Below are 16721 nucleotides of genomic sequence, written 5' to 3'. Positions count from 1 at the left end.
TGCCGGAGAATAGGCTTGTATTGTCTCCGTCTTCCTCTTAACTGCGACTGGGGACAACTACCAGCTCCTTTTCTGTTGAGGAAGCTGCCTTAGAGAGGCTAAATTACCACCCCAAGGCCACATGCGGCAGAACCACAGCTTGGAATCAAGCGGAACCCACCACAGTGCGCGTCACTCCCGGGATCCCTGGCTGCTCTGGGCCCAAGAGGTTAAGTGGGAGTGGAGCTGTGTGAGTTCTTTCCTGGTCGCCTGATGCCCTTGTTCCTTTAGCAAGTCACGTGGTAGTTTCCGTGTGGAATTTGAGTCCTGTGTGTGCTCAGCTAGGAGCTTTGAGGCCACAGACTCTTAGGAGCCTGAATTCAGTTGCAGTTCGGGCTGAACACTGGCCCCGTGAGGTGTCAATAACCTCTGAAATGGTGGGATTGACCTTGGGTCTCCTTGGGTTTGCCTTGATTCTGTGTGGTGCCCTAATGCTGATGGGTCAAGACCCAGCGACGGCGGGTTTAGCTTTGAGGGAGGGTGACTTTGAAAGACACGTCAAATTCCCTAGAAAACGTGAACCACTATGGCTCAGTCATTTTGTTGGTAGAAATGTGTCCTGTGGCAGTCGTGAAGGATTTGCTCAAATGTTCAATTACAAAAATATGCGTGGCCGTGTTTGTAATAGGGAACGGTTGGGGCGAGCTTAATTTTCCGACAGAGAACTGATGGAGGAAATCATATCATCCTGTGTTTTACCCTATGAAAATGCTGATGCAGCGTTCTGTGTACTGACACGGGAAGGTTTTCATGATATATTATTGAGGGAGAGAAAAATGCAAAACATTGGATATGATACAGTGTGTGTGTGTATGTGTGCGTGCGCGCGTGCGCTCCAGCAACATAGAAATGCCAAAATGCTCCGGCAATATAGAAATGCCAAAATAGCAATGGTTATCCTTGGTGGGATTTCTGCTAACTGCTTTTTCTCTTTACATCAGTTTTATTGAGGCATACTTTACACACAATAAAACTCATGCATTGTAAGTGGTTAGGTTGATGAGTTGTAAGAAGAGTTCCTATAAGTAGAGCAACAACCACAAACAAGGTACAGAATATTTTCGTCTCCTCCCAGAAGTACCTCAGGTCCCTTGGGACTCATCTTCGCACCTTCCAAGCAATCATTGATCTGCTTTGTCTCAGTGCAGATCGGTTCCATTTGTTCCAGAATTTTCTTTGTTTTACTTATTGAGACCTATTGATATTTCTCCATAGAATATTACCTAATCGCTAAAATGGCAACAGTGACAATAATAGGTACATAATTGGTCTTGGCACTTTTTTAGTAAAACTATCCAAAAACAAAAAATCAGATAAGAGCCTGATTTTCCTCTCCGTGCCTGACCAGGCCTGGCAGGGTAGGAAGGCAGGAAGCGAAGGAGGTACCAGAGCCTGTTCAATCTAGCCATAGGCAGAGCCGTCTCGGGCGGGTTTTCTGAGCTCCGGGTAGGCTGGCCTAACAAAGTGCAGCTCTACATTCCGGGCCTCAGTGTCCGCTCCAGTAAAACGGAAATAATAATAATAGTAACACACACTTCATGATAGTGTTGTGAGGGAAATTCATTTTCCAGCGTAGAGGAACTGCCAAATCTAGGTGACTTCTCTTTCTCCCGTGCCTCATCTGCCCCCAAACCCTGCTTCCCATCTACTCTGCGTTCCTCAACCAACCTTTGTGTGGTTATCAAATCTCAGACACCTTGACCTCTGGAAAGTCTCACTTTTGTTCTCTCTTGAGGCCCAGAGAAATTAGCAAATTCAACCCAGTTACAGACCTTATCAATGAATAGATAGAATATGATATGAGCTGTTTTGTGTCCTCGAAAATTTGTATATTGAAGCCCTAAGCCCCAGTTTCTGAGAATCTGCCTGGATCTGGAGTTAGGCCCTTAAAGATCATCAATTTAAATGTGGTTGCTAGGGCGGGGCCTGAGACAACATGTCTGATTCTTTACAGGGAAAGGCTATTAGAACACAGGTAGACAAAGGGATGGCCTTGTGAGGACACAGCAAGAAGACAGCCATCTGCAAGCCAAAGAGAGAGAAACCAAGTGTGCCAACACCTTTATCTCAGACTTCTAGTCTCAGGAACTGTGCAAAAAAAAAAAAAAAAAAAAATTGCTGTTGAGGAAGTGTGAGGAGTTTCATTGTAATGGACCTAACAAACCAGGGCAGAATCCAAATTTTCTGGCTGGTTCCATGAGCCTTTGTCATGGAGTGCCCGTCTTCAGCACACAAAGGTCCCGACTGGGTGAAAAGTGGGAAAAGGCCATGCAGCGTCTTAGTTACACACTGTTAGTTACTGTCGTGCTCCCCAGAACTCCACGAGTAGGTGTCTCTCCGAAACTGGGGCCTTAGAAATTTCCCAGGGAGCATCCCTGCCTGCCCAGATGCCTTCAGTACAAACAAAAGTGTTGCTTCTTACATACAATCTAGATGCCAGCATCCTGTAGCCCCTGGACAGTACCATCTATAGCAGTTAAGGAGAAGCAAAAGCAGACCATCCAGCTAGCTCTGAAGCAGTTGCAGGCAAGATCCAAGTTTAACAAGTGCCATTTGATAATAGGGTAGTTCAGTGAGACATAAGTCTTCCCTGTAGGTTGGTTATACAGGGGTACTTCAAAAATATTCAGAGAAGAATGGAATTAAAAGATAATGCACATTTTCCAGGAACTCTGTGAAGGTCCCTTATATTATCTTAACCACGCTGTAACTTGCATTTCACAAATTTATCACCAATTATGTTTTCCCCTCTAGTGAAATTGTTTATTATAGCATAACATATATAGAAAACATGCACACATAATAAGTGCAAATAATTTTCACAAATAAATTTTAGTTAATGATCACTCAGAACAATAAACATTCCCAGTACTTCAAGTGCTCTTCTCATGCCCCACCCCCATTCTCCTTTCACCTTCTTTTCAAAGGGAACTGCCTTCCTGACTTCTAAAACCACACTTTAGCCTCACGTGATTTTGCACTTTATATAAATGGAAGCATATGTCCTAATTTTGTTCAATATAAACTTTTATGAGATGCACTCATATTGTATATAGCAATAGTTTATTATTTTTATTGTTCTCTAGCTTCTGTTGAATAAATACATGATTTAACTTTTCATTCTGCTGTTGATTGACATCTAAATTTTTCAATTTACATGCCTGTTTTTTGATTCACATGTAGTACTCACTTCTTGCAGGTATACACCTAGGAATGGAATTGCTGACTATTGATAGAGTATATGAGTAGATCATGACAGTTTTCAGTCGTGTATACCTATTTACAACAATTGTTTATAACACTATACTGACATTGTTTTGTCTCATTCCTTTTCCCACTTGATATTGCCAGTCTACTTAATTTTAGCCCTTCTGCTGGGTGTGTATTTAACCTTAATTTGTGGTTTTAATTTTCATTTTCCCAATGACCACTGAAGTGGAAACTTTCATACATGCATTAGTTTTGGGATATCCTCTTTTGTTAAGTGTCTGTTGAAGGCTGTGGCTTAATAGTCTGTGGAGTTTTCTTTTTCTTATTGATTTGTGGAGATTCTTTACATATGCCAGGTGAGTCTTCTGACAGTACATGCATTGCAAATATATTTTCCTAAACTGTGGCTTGCCTTTTCATTCTCTTTATAATATCTCTTGATAAATGAAATTTCAGCGTATAATCTGGCCCACTTACTGTGTTTTTCTTTTTTATCCTACATGCTTTCTGGTTCCTATTCCTTTGACTACCAAGGTCATGAAGATATTTTTCTTTGTTAGCTTTTAGAACTCTTTCTTTAATCTTTCAAATTTAGATCTTTGATTCTCCTGGAATTGATTCTGTATTTACTGGGAAGAAGGAATGGCTTTCATTACCTTAACTAGAATGCGATAGAGGAGCTTCTTGGGAAAGAAAGAGTTTATCTCAGCTTGCAGCTTGGAGGCTACAGGCAGGATTGGGGGGCCCCATGGACCTGTGTCCCTAGTCGTGGTGGGTACAGAGGAACAAACACATGGTGAATCAGGAAGCAGAGAGAAAAGCTAGGCTGATCTTGACCTCAAAATAACACTCTCACACAAGAACCACCTCCTGAGGACACACCCCCAATGACCTAAAGACCTCCCACCAGACCCACGTCTTAGACGTCATAATTAGATCAAGTCTCTACCCTTAATCCATTAACGATTAACACTAAGACTTCAGAGTTTAAACATCTGGATGAGCTTTGGGGAGGCAAGTCCTAGTGTACCTATGACAAGTGAAATTTAATTTTTCCCCATATAAATGTATAAATGACCCAGTACAATTGTTTGAAAAGTGATCATTTCACCTGCAACATCACCTTTGAAATAAATCAAGTGTTTATATTTGTATAGGTCTGTGTATGGACTCGCTTCTCTGTTTTATTGTTTTTTTTTCCTACTCTTTAACATTTATTTATTTATTTGAAAGGCAGAGTTACAGAGGGAAAGGCAGAGAGAGAAAGATCTTCCATCCACTGATTCACTCTCCAAATGGCCACAAAGGCTGGCTCTGGGCCCGAAATAAGCCAGGCGCCTGGAACTCCAGCCAGGTTTCCCATGAGAGTGGCAGGGACCCAAACACTTGGGCCATCTTCTGCCCCTTTTTCAGGAGCATTAGCAAGTAGCTGGATCGGGAGTGGAGCAGCCAGGACTTGAATCGGTGTCCATTCTCTGCTTTTTTCTGATCTCAGTGGAAATGCTTTGAATATCTTCTTCTTAACTATGATGGTGGCTCTGTGTTCTTTATAGAAACTCTATCAGATTAAGGAAGTTCCCTCTTTTCTTACTTTCTTAAGGTTTCTTTTTTTGTTGTTGTTATAAACCTGTGATGAATACTTTCTTTATAGCTGTTGAGATGATTATGTGAAAGTTCTCCATTGTCTGTTTAAGTGTTAAATTATAAGAACTCAGTTTCTAATGTTAAATTTCACATTTCTGAGATAAAGTAATATCTGTTGTGTTGTATTATCCTTTTATACATATAAGAGTACTTCATCAAGTTTGTGGAAAGATGGAATAAAAAGTTAAGTTTATTTTGGTGCAAAAAAGCTTGAAAACCACGCATATGAGAGTCCTCAAAAATTTCATGGAAAATGTCTATTTTAAAAACTGCATGGATTTCAAAAATATTTGCACCAAAATAAACACCTTTTAATTCCATTTTCCCACAGACTTTCCTTTTTTAAGACTTTATTTATTTATCTGAGAGGCAGAGTTAGAGAGAGAGGGAAAAGCAGAGAGAGAAGTCTTCCATTTGCTAGCACACGCCCTACATGGCTTCAGTGGCTGGAGTTAGGCTGATCTGAAGCCAGGAGCCAGAAGCTTCTTCCAGGTCTCCAACATAGGTGCAGGGGCCCAAGCATTTGGGCCATCTTCCACTGTTTTTCTCGGGTGTATTAGCAGGGAGCTGGATTGGAAGAGGGGAAGCCAGGACACGAACCGGTGCCCATATGGGATCCTAGTGCTGCAGGTGGAGGCTTAGTGACACCAACGCTAGTCCCATTCTACAGACTTTTAAAGTACTCCCATTTTACTAGATTTGGTTTGCTTGTTATTTGTTAAGGATTCATATATCTGTTTCCATGACAGAGATTAGTCTATAAATTTCTATTCTTGTAATATCCTTGTCAGACTTGGAAATCAAGGCTTTCTGGTCTCATCAAACTAGTTAGGAGGAGCTGGCGCTGTGGCGCAGCGGGTTAATGCCCTGACTTGAAGCGCTGGCATCCCATGATAGGCGCTGGTTCTAGTCCCAGCTGCTCCACTTCCAATCCAGCTCTCTGCTATGGCCTGGGAAAACAGTAGAAGATGGCCCAAGTCCTTGGGCCCCTGCACCCACGTGGGAGACCCGTAAGAGGCTCCTGGCTCTTGGCTTTGGATTGGCACAGCTCCGGCCATTGTAGCCAAATGGTGAGTGAACCATCGGATGGAAGATTTCTCTCTCTCTCTCTGCCTCTCCTCTCTCTGTGTAACTCTGACTTTCACATAAATAAATAAATCTTAAAAAAAAACTAGTTAGGAAATGTTGCCTGACCTCTGCTCTTTGGAAGATTTTGTGTAACTGACAAATCCAGTCTGGACTAGAGTTTCTTTGTTTGGGAAGATTTTTGAATTAGGGATTCAATTTTCTTAGTAAGTTGTATTAGGTTCCTAAAACAAATTAACACAGTGTACATTCATTGGCTTATCGTTTAGTGGATTAGAAATCCAACACGGATCTCACTGGGCTGAAACCAGGGTGTTGGTGATGTGTGTCTTTGGAGGCCCCAGTAAAATTCCTTGCTTTGCCTTTTTTGGACCCGAGGTCATCCCCTTGGCTCACAGTCCCCGTCCTTGCTCCTCACTGCCAGCCAGCGTTGCACCTCTCACCATTCTTCTCCAGTCACATCTTCCTCTGACTACAGAGTGGGAAGGTTTCACCACCTCTAAAGGTCCAAACTGGACAATCCAAGATAATCTCTCAACTCAAGATCCTTAACTTAACTGCATCTTCAAAGGTTCACAGGATTAGGACACAGACAATTTTGAGAGACCGTTATTCTAAGTAGCATATTTCAGTATGATCAATTGTTTTTTAAAGGATCTGTCCATTTCTTATATATTTTCAAATTTATTAGCCTAATATTATGTACAGTGGGCTTTTTCTATAGGATCTGCATTTTGATGCTATTTTTCATTTAGATCTTATATGGATAATTTTAATTGCTGAATCTTTAATTTTTATTTATATAAAGGGAACAAATTTTGTGTATTTCATATATACAGTTTATGTTATATGGATAATTTATGTCACATTTTTTTCTTTCTTCAATCAGTCTTGCTAAGGTCTATAATTTTGTCTATTTAGTATTTTTTTTTTTTTACAGGCAGAGTTAGACAATGAAAGAGAGAGAGAGAGAGAAAGAAAGGTCTTCCTTTTTCCGTTGGTTCACCTCCAAGTGGCTGCTACGGCCGGTGCACTGCAGCGGGCACGCTGTGCCAATCCGAAGCCAGGAGCCAGGTGCTTCCTCCTGGTCTCCCATGTGGGTGCAGGGCCCAAGGACCTGGGCCATCCTCCACTGCACACCTGGGCCACAGCAGGGAGCTGGACTGGAAGAGGAGCAACTGGGACAGAATCCGGTGCCCCAACTGGGACTAGAACCCTGGGGTGACGGGCACCGCAGGCAGAGGATTAGCCAAGTGAGCCACCCACCGGCCTATTTAGTATTTCAAAAGAAACAAATATCAACTATGTTGATTTTAAATATTGTAAGATTGCCATCTATTTCCTGATTTATTTTTATTATACCTCTTATTTCTGTCATTATTCTTTCTGAGGGTTTGATTTATGGTTCTTTCCCTAGTTTCTTGAGATACATATTTGGTCATTGATTTTTAACTTTTCTACTTTTTTCAAAAAGGATTTATGTATTTTATTTGGAAAGACAGAGTGACATGGACTGAGAGGAGAGCGAGAGCAAGAGTGAGAGAGAGAGAGAGAGAGATAAGTTCCATCTGTTGGTTCATCCCCAAATGGCTCCAAGGTCAGGACTGGACGAGGGTAAGACCAGGAGCCAGGAACTTCACACAGGTCTCCCGTGTGGATGGCAGGAACACCTGTACTTGGGCCATCATCTGCTGCCTCTTAGGCGTATTAGCAGGAATCTCCATTGGAAGTGCAGAGTACCCGGGACTCAAACCAGGCACTGTTGTATGAGATGTAGGTGTCCCATGTGGCTACTTAATCCCTGGCACCACAACGCCCAGCCCTCTCTCTTCTTTTTTAAGTGCATGCTTGTAGAGCTTTACGTTTTACCCTAAGTATGGTCTTAACTTTATAAATTTCTGAGGTTGTAACTTCTGTATCTTTTGAGCCAAAAATACTTTATAATATCCACGGTGCTTTTTTCCCCCTTTAACACATGAGTCATTTAGCTAAATTTTTTCCCCTTTAACTCATGAGTCATTAGGAGTGTGTTTCTAAATTTCTATCACTTGGAGATTTGATTTTCTTGTTACTGATATCCAACTTAGTTCCACTGTATTAGGAAACATTCCCTCTGTGACTTTCCTCCTTCCAATGAATGGATTGAGACTTGCTTTATAACTTACCATATGGCCATATGTCCCACATGCCCTTGGGAAGAAAAATGTATATCCTGCAACAGTTGGATAACATGTTCTGTATTTCAGTTAGGTTATTGTTAATTGTATTATCCAAGTCTATTTACATTTTATTTCTTTTTTTTTTTTTTTAGTTTCTGAGATAAATATGTGAAAATATCTCACCAAGAATGTGGGTTAGGGTGTGATAATTTGTGCAATTTATATTTTGAGACTATGTCATTGGGTACGTTACCTATTTGGAACTGCTTTACCTAGCAGTGCTTCTTTCTTTTCATATCTTTTCCCAATATTAATGTAGCTGCATCTTTCATCTTTTGGTTGGTGTTTGTGTGGCCTTTTTCTATCCTTTCATTTTCAACCTTTCTGTATTCTTATACAGATGGTGTCCCGTGCATAGTTTTGCTTGTTTTGTTTTTGAAGCCTCGTCTGATAATAGTTTGCATGGACTGAGTTTGTATTTAATATAATTGTAGATATATTTGGATCAATTCTGTCATCTCTCTTTGCTTACTATTTGTTCTTCCTAACTTACTCTTTCTTGTGCACTTATGTCCTTTCTTTGAGTTCATCTGATTTTTTTTACTGCTTTCTTTCTCCTTCTTTTTGCTTATTTGTTCTATATACTTTTTACTGCTCTTTTAGAACAATAATCCCGTAATCTGAAAATATGTGGTGGTATACCAATATTTATACTGATGGTTTAATTTTATTTTCTTGTTGTTTGGGCTAAAACTTGTCAAACAGTGTTGAGTACTGAAAGAAATAGTAGGCATATTTTTCTTGTTACTGATTTTAGTATGACGGATGTGATTTCTTTCTAAGCGGGTCTGGGGGTCTCTTGCTTGCGAATGGCCATGAGCCAAGACAGTCATGCTCCAGGAGATCCCAGAGCAGGAAAAGAGTCAGGCCCAGTGTGTTGGACAGGAGACACACAGAGGCAACAGCAAACCAGAACCAGTAGGGAATAACAGGAGCATTTTATTACTCACAGGTCCATGAGGAAGAGAGTGTCCACAAGGGCTGGCGTGAAGACCAGAAAAGCAGCATACTCAACCAGTAGGGAAGGACCTGTGGCACTAAAGCTTTTGTTGGAGTCCAGGAAGTAACCCAACCACGTTTTTACTTGGTGTACGTAAAGCAAGCAGGCACGTTTCATGGAGTCACTCTGTGACTTCAAGGTGCCCCAAAGCTTCACAATTCATCCCTGGTTTCAAGGCAAGTGAGTCAAGTCAGGTATGTAGCATCTGGATATCCCATAGAAAGAGGGTCCCCAGGAAGCAGCTGGAAGTTTGGTCTTCAATGGGTCCCCTATCAGATGAGCCGTTGCCTGGCCTGTGGAATAGCTATGTTTAAGGCTTTCATGGAGCATATGTGACCTTAATTCTGGTTTCCTGCCCTTGTAGGGTGGGGATAAGACTGAAAATTTGTACAGGTAGGTTAAGACCAGGGGCCAAATAGAAGCTTATTTGGGCGTTTACTTGTTGGAGCAGAATGTGCAAAGGGAAACCAGCGTGTCTTTGAGTTAAGCCGGTCACTGGGGATCTACCACAGACATGAAAGCTCTGCCATGTCTTTTTTCAAGAGCTCAGCATTGTGTACTTTCTGAAGTGAAGAGAGTTTCTCAGTGGTCTCTGGAATTCTGAAGGAAACAGGTGTGTCTGGCAAGGCCTTGTATGGTGGTCTTGGCATAGGCGAAGACGTGTGTGATTTAGATTTGTGTCTTGGGTATCTGTGAGTGTTCCTACCTTAAAAGGGACGTTATTTAGGAAATGACTCAAAACTGTCCCATAAGCATGAAGATGGAACCATTTGTTGACTAGAGCAGCCAGGGCTAAGATGACTGACTGGAGTTTGGTCAAATGTGTTGTTTTGGGGGTTTCACTCTGGCTCGGGATGGAAAAAGAGCAACATTACTTTATGCTCCCTCCTGCACGATGCTGAACGATGCATTTCCTGTCCAAGCACCCCATGATTGCTCACTCAGTTAACCCCAAGGAGCTCCCCAGGAGGTCTAGGGGGCTGGAGAAGGGTGATGTCCTCCAGTGCCCTGGCCACTGGCAAGGTGCAGAGGAAGTCACCCATCCTGTTCCATCCTCTCTTAAGGAGGCCTTGGTGGCCCTGCCACAATGGTGGCTGAGTTTGGAGGGTCACAGGCTCAGAGACCATGGAAATGTCTGCTTCCAAGAGAGCCCAGCGGGTAGCCAGTCACTGTTGTTGGAATGGTAAGCAGCATGAGGCCAAAATGGACAGTGTCTTTGTGTCAGAAGTCCCGGGGCATCTTAAGGAAGCAGAGAGTCCAAGAGGTAAGAGAAGAGACTGTCAAAGCCTTTACCATGAGGTTTTTTTTTTTTTCTTTTCCTCTTTTAAGGCACTAACAGGATAGTATATTGTGTCCCTTCAGAGGTGGAAGCAAGTAGCAGTCAAGAGGCTGCTGAAATAGGCATTGAACAGAACATTCCAGTGAAATCTATGAGTAGAATATTTACAAGTTGTTGAACATAATCAGTGATTTAAATAATACTGGGTACTGGGTATGGGGGCCTTGATGGATGAAAACACATTGTCAGGTTTGTAGTAATCTGTCACAAAGTGCCATTTATTCTTCCAAGTTGAGAGCAGGCTATTAAGTGGAGAACTTATATTAATTATTAATTATATTTTTATATAATACATTTTAATTCTGAAAGGCCTTATTTAAACTTCTGTTGGGCCATGTTAATTATCTTAACTGGAGGTTCACAGGTCCCATTTTATCAAGTCAGTTTTTTAAGTGGCAAGAAAATACTTTGTTTCGGTGTATTCTTAACTTTCGACTTACTTGTTTACATTTTATTTGAAAGGCAGACAGACAGACAGACACAGAGAGATTGTCCATTTGCTGGTTTTCTCCACCAAATGCCCACGATGGCTAGGGCTGGGCCAGGCTGAAATCAGGTACCTGGAACTCATTCTGGGTCTCCCATGTGGGTGGCAGGGACCCAAGTACTTGAGCTGTCATCTGCTTCTTCGCAGGGTGCCCATCAGCAGGTATCTGGACCAGAAGCAAAGCAGGACTTGAACCCAGGCACTGTGATATGGAACCTGAGCATACTAAGTGGCTTCTTGATGGCTGTGCCAATCACCCACCCCTAATTTATTTATTATTTCATAGCATCGATACCCAACGTTGAATATTTTGTAACAATATTTTATATGACAATGGAAAATTTAGGCAAGGGGCAGTTAAACAGAGGCCTATTCATTTTTCTCCAGTTTAAGTTTTGTTACTTTCTCAAGATGGTAGAGGCTGAGGGTTTAGACTTAGTGAGACTGCCAGGTGAATGTTAATTTGAGTCCTAGTTTTGATTATATGCATGAATTTTTGTTAATTAGTGCATTTTAGCAAATGTAAAAGTTAACTGTGAACCTATACTGTACAGCCACAAAGCTAATCAGCATCCTTTTTAGAAATCTTTTTTGCTATATAAATTATTTTGTTAAGATTTATTTACTTATTTGAAAGAGTTACAGAGAAAGAGTTACAGAGAGAGATAGATCGAGAGATCTTCCATCCGTTGGTTCACTCCCCAGAAGGCTGCAACGGCCAGAGCTGGGCCAATCCAAAGCCAGGAGCCAGGAGATTCTTCCAAGTCTCCCACGCTGGTGCAGGGACCCAAGGACCTGGGCCATCTTCTGCTGCTTTCCCAGGCGCACTAGCAGGGAGCTGGATCGGAAGTGGAGCCGTCAACACTGCCTACACTGCCTTGGAATTCTCAGCACCGGCCTCTTTGCAGCAGCGGCACTAAAGAAAACAGTGCAGGAGGAAGCCGGGCTTGGCAGTGGGCAAGACAGTGCTCCACGTGGCTGCTGTCTGGGGCAGGGCCCCACTGTGATGATCCTAGGAGTCTCCTGACCACCCCCTGCTACTCCCTAATTCGTAAGACCTAGTCAGAGAGCATAGGGAAGACTCAGAGACCAGGGGACTGGTTTTCAGAACAAGTTATTTTGTTTGGTGTAGAGCTGTCAGCCAGACTTGCTTCAATGCCTAGCACATGCTGAGGAACACACACACACACACACGCACAAATACATTCCACAACTACTGTGCCCGCCCATCGTGGCACCCACATCCTGACTGGTGCCCTCGTAAGTTGGCCTTTTTAACTTGAGACGTTGTCTGATTCTTTGTCTTAAGAGATGGGGGAGCTGCCTTCACAATGGTGTGTCAAAGATTTACACTTCTTCTTCTTCTTTATAATGTGCTTGTTTGAGAGACAGGGTGAGGGAGGGAGAGAGAGAGAGGCAGAGAGAAAAGTCTTCCATCTGCTGGTTCACTCCCCAGATGGCCGCAACTGCTGGAGCTGTGCCAATCTGAAGCCAGGAGCCAGGAATTTCTTCCAGATCTCCCACGTGGGTGCAGGGATCCAAGGACTTGGGCCATCTTCTACTGCTTTCCCAGGCCATAGCTGAGAGCTGGATTGGAAGAGGAGCAACCAGGACTTGAACAGGCGCCCTTATGGGATGCCGGCGCCACAGACGGAGGCTTACCCTACAATGCCACAGCGCTGCCCCCTAAAATTCACACTTCTCTGCCTGGTGGGACCATGAAGCTTCAGTTGTCTCCTTACTTTGCTCAGGCTGGGCCTCTTCATAGTGTTCATGATGAGCCAGGCTGTACAGAGCCTTTTAATAAGCTTCTGCATTCCTGTGGTCTTTGTGTCTTTGTCATCTTATTCATTCTGTAACCAAGGCTAAATGCACAGATCCAAGCCACCCTTGTGGCTCAATCAGCATATGGAGGGGGCAACTTGACCATGGTTTTCAGAAGACAATAGGAAATATCACGTGAGCAGCAGGCAGTTTAGCTGCCTAATAGCCATTTCCGCTCCTGCCCTCCCTCCCTCTCTTTCTCTCTCTCTTTTTTTTTTGGGGGGGGGGTGGTTATTTATTTTATCTGAAAGGCAGAGTTACAGAGAAAGAGGTAGAGATCTTTCATCCACTGGTTCAGTTCCCAAATGATCGCAAGAGCTAGAGCTGGATGGGGCCGGAGCCAGGAGCCCAAGCACTTGGTCCATTTCCCGCTGCTTTCCCAGGTGCATTAGCAGGAAGCTGGATTGGAAGTGGAGCAGCCGGGACTAGAACTGGCGCCTGTATGGGATGCAAGTGCTGCAGGTGGTGGTTTTATAGGCTAGTCCCCATTTCCCCTTGGCCATAGTGAGAGTGAGAAATCAGGGCCTGTGCTGTGGTGTGAGATAGCAAAAAAGGCATCAAAAAGGTGGGAATAAACAGACTGAACTAAGCCAATCATGGGGATCTTAATTCCCTTGGCCAAACGGCCATGTCCCAGCCTGTCTTAAAGTGACAGTGGCCAGTGATTTCTTTCCTACCATGGGCATGGGAGAAAACCTTGGCAAAGTTTCCTTCTTGATGAACAGAAAGATGTTTGCCATTTGCCATTCTTTTTCTCATTTTGGAATGAAGTGTGAAAACCTAATGCTGGGAGCTGTGGCAGCCATACTGTGACAATGAGGCAACAATTGTGCGAATGAGAAACCAGCATACTGAGGATACTGGAGTTGAAGGATGAAAAGTATCAGGACCCTTGATCACATTTTTTAGTTTCTGATCAACTCTGAACTGCTGCTGTGGAATCTTTCTTTGAAAAAAGAAACTTTTGGCTGGCGCAGTGGCTCAACAGGTTAATCCTCTGCCTTGCAGCGCTGGCACACCGGGTTCTAGTCCCGGTCGGGGTGCTGGGTTCTAGTCCTGGTTGCTCCTCTTCCAGTCCAGCTCTCTGCTGTGGCCCGGGAAGGCAGTGGAGGATGGCCCAAGTGCTTGGGCCCTGCACCCGCATGGGAGACCAGGAGAAGCACCTGGCTCCTGGCTTCCGATCAGCGCAGCGCGCCTACCGCGGCGGCCATTGGAGGGTGAACCAACGGCAAAGGAAGACCTTTCTCTCTCTCTCTCTCTCTCTCTCTCACTGTCCACTCCGCCTGTCAAAAAAAAAAAAAAAAAAAAAGAAAGAAAGAAAGAAAGAAAGAAAGAAAGAAAAAAGAAACTTTCTTGTAGTTTCAGGCACTCTTTCTGGCAGGTGAACCTGTGGTGATTCCTGCATGCCTGGCGTGGCCGATGAGGTGAAAGGCCATTTTTCTGAAGGGCCACCTCATCATGTAGGAACTGCAAAACTTCAGTCTGACAAATTCGTTTCAAGAGTTGACCAGAGGGGGAACAACTTGCACTTATGCTTCACCTGGTGGAAGGTGGTCCCTCCAGATGATGGACACACTGGCATCACAGAGTGGGCAGAAAGAACCAACCAGAATCTATACCTCACCATACCCTGAGATCAAGTCACGTAATATACTTTTCTCTGTGTTTTTGGTTTTTTTTTTTTTTTTTTTTTGCTGTCAAGCATAAACTATATTGGTACTAGTTCTTATATTTTTTGACAATAACCTACAGAAAAAAAAATGCAAGGCTTCTCAAAGAGCTGTAGAGAGGGGCCGTAGCAGGTAAAGCCGCTGCCTGCAGTGCCGGCATCTCATATGGGCGCTGGTTCGAGTCCCGGCTGCTCCTCTTCCGATCCAGCTCTCTGCTATGGCCTGGGAAAGCAGAAGAAGATGGCCCAAGTCCTTGGGCCCCTGCACCCAAGTGGGAGACCTGGGTGAAGCTTCTGGCTCCTGGCTTCGGATCAGCTCAGCTCCGGCCATTGCGGCCAATTGGGAAGTGAACCAGCAGATGGAAGACCTTTCTCTCTCTCTCTCTCTCTCTCTCTCTCTTTCTCTCTGCCTCTGCCTTTCAAATAAATAAATAAATCTTTAAAAAATAGTAGTAATACAGTGCAAAACGAAAAGAGCAGATTTAAGATATCATGGAGAATAGAATCCATTTTGCCAAAATTACATGTATATTAAATGTGGGATCTATACTTAGGTTTAGATATAATTATTTAAAGCCAGACTTCGAAGATTCTTTACAGATTTTTTTTTTTTTTTTTTTTTTTTTTTTTGCCAGGCAGAGTTAGACAGTGAGAGAGAGAGACAGAGAGAAAGGTCTTCCTTTGCCGTTGGTTCACCCTCCAATGGCCGCCGCGGCCTGCTCATCGCACTGATCCAAAGCCAGGAGCCAGGTGCTTCTCCTGGTCTCCCATGCGGGTGCAGGGCCCAAGGACTTGGGCCATCCTCCACTGCCTTCCTGGGCCATAGCAGAGAGCTGGACTGGAAGAGGAGCAACTGGGACAGAACCGGTGCCCCAACCGGGACTAGAACCCGGTGTGCCGGTGCCGCAGGCGGAGGATTAGCCAAGTGAGCCTTAATCAATTTTGCTTTCAATCCTGAAAGAGGCTGGGAGTTGATTTTACTTTTGGAGCTGAGGGGCCAGCCTTAACCTGATTCAAACCATTTGGATGCTGTGGTTGGTACTCTGATTGTCATCTTTCCCTAGTGTGCTTCAATCAGAGCCCCCTCGAGACTCTGTAGTTTCTTTGGGTTGAGGGGGTCAAGATGAAAACAAAAAGAATGGGGCTAGTGCTGTGGCGCAGAGGGTTAACGCCCTGGCCTGAAGTGCCAGCATCCCATATGGGCGCCAGTTCCCAGTTGCTCCACTTCCGGTCCAGCTCTCTGCTATGGCCTGGGAAAGCAGTGGAAGATGGCCCAAGTCCTTGGGCCCCTGCACCCACGTGGGAAGACCCGGAGGAAGCTCCTGGCTCCTGGCTCCTGGCTTTGGATCGGCATAGCCCGGCCGTTGTGGCCATGTGGGGAGTGAACCAGCGGATGAAAGACCTCTTTCTCTCTCTCTCTCTCTCTCTCTCTCTCTCTCTCTCTCTGTGTAACTCTGCCTTTCAAATAAATAAATAAATCTTTAAAAAAAAAATAAAGAAAGCAGAAAGAATGTTGTGTTGCCTGTGCGAATTCCGAGAAACTGCCTTGCCAAGGGGTTGCTTGTTTTGGTGAAGTTATTGGTGTGGTTGTTTTTGTTTTTTGATTAATTATGGGCAGGATATCTGGCACGGAGGAACTGAAAACTGCAGCAAGGACACGAGACAGGCTCTTCCCTTATGAACAGAGTCTATAAAAAGTAGCAGGACCGGCCGTGTTTTAGCTCAGCGGGGGCTGGATGATTGATGTCCATGTGCGGAATTACTTAGGACAGAGAAGCCCCGAAGGCACAGCTGCTGGACCATTGTGATCGAATCTAATTGTCTGGCTCAGGCCCTATCTTGGGGCTGGAGGAACGGAGTATCCTCTAGAGCAAGGGGTGCAAACGGAAGTGCTGAACCGTGGCAGCCGGTGGTTACACAACAAGGACCACTTACACGTGCCAAGGCGTGAGCCAAGGGCTTTGCCTGAATCGTTCCTTTAGACGTTCACATATTCTATGAAGCAGATACTGCTATTTGCTCCCATGTAGAAAATAAAAGAGATCTAGACACAGAGGCTGATTAATTTGTCTCAGGATCCAGGGCCGGTAAGTAGGCAGAGCTGGGAAGAAAGCCCGGTGTGGTTCCAGAGCGGTGTTCTTAACCACGGTGCCACGGTGGTGTGCTCGGGCAATGTCCTGAGTGAGGCTGCCCGGAGAAGGGCC

Source organism: Lepus europaeus, chromosome 22 (assembly GCF_033115175.1).
Source record: "Lepus europaeus isolate LE1 chromosome 22, mLepTim1.pri, whole genome shotgun sequence".
NCBI classification, from domain to species: domain Eukaryota; kingdom Metazoa; phylum Chordata; class Mammalia; order Lagomorpha; family Leporidae; genus Lepus; species Lepus europaeus.
The sequence above is the reverse complement of the archived record's forward strand: the minus strand, read 5'-3'. Positions refer to the sequence as shown.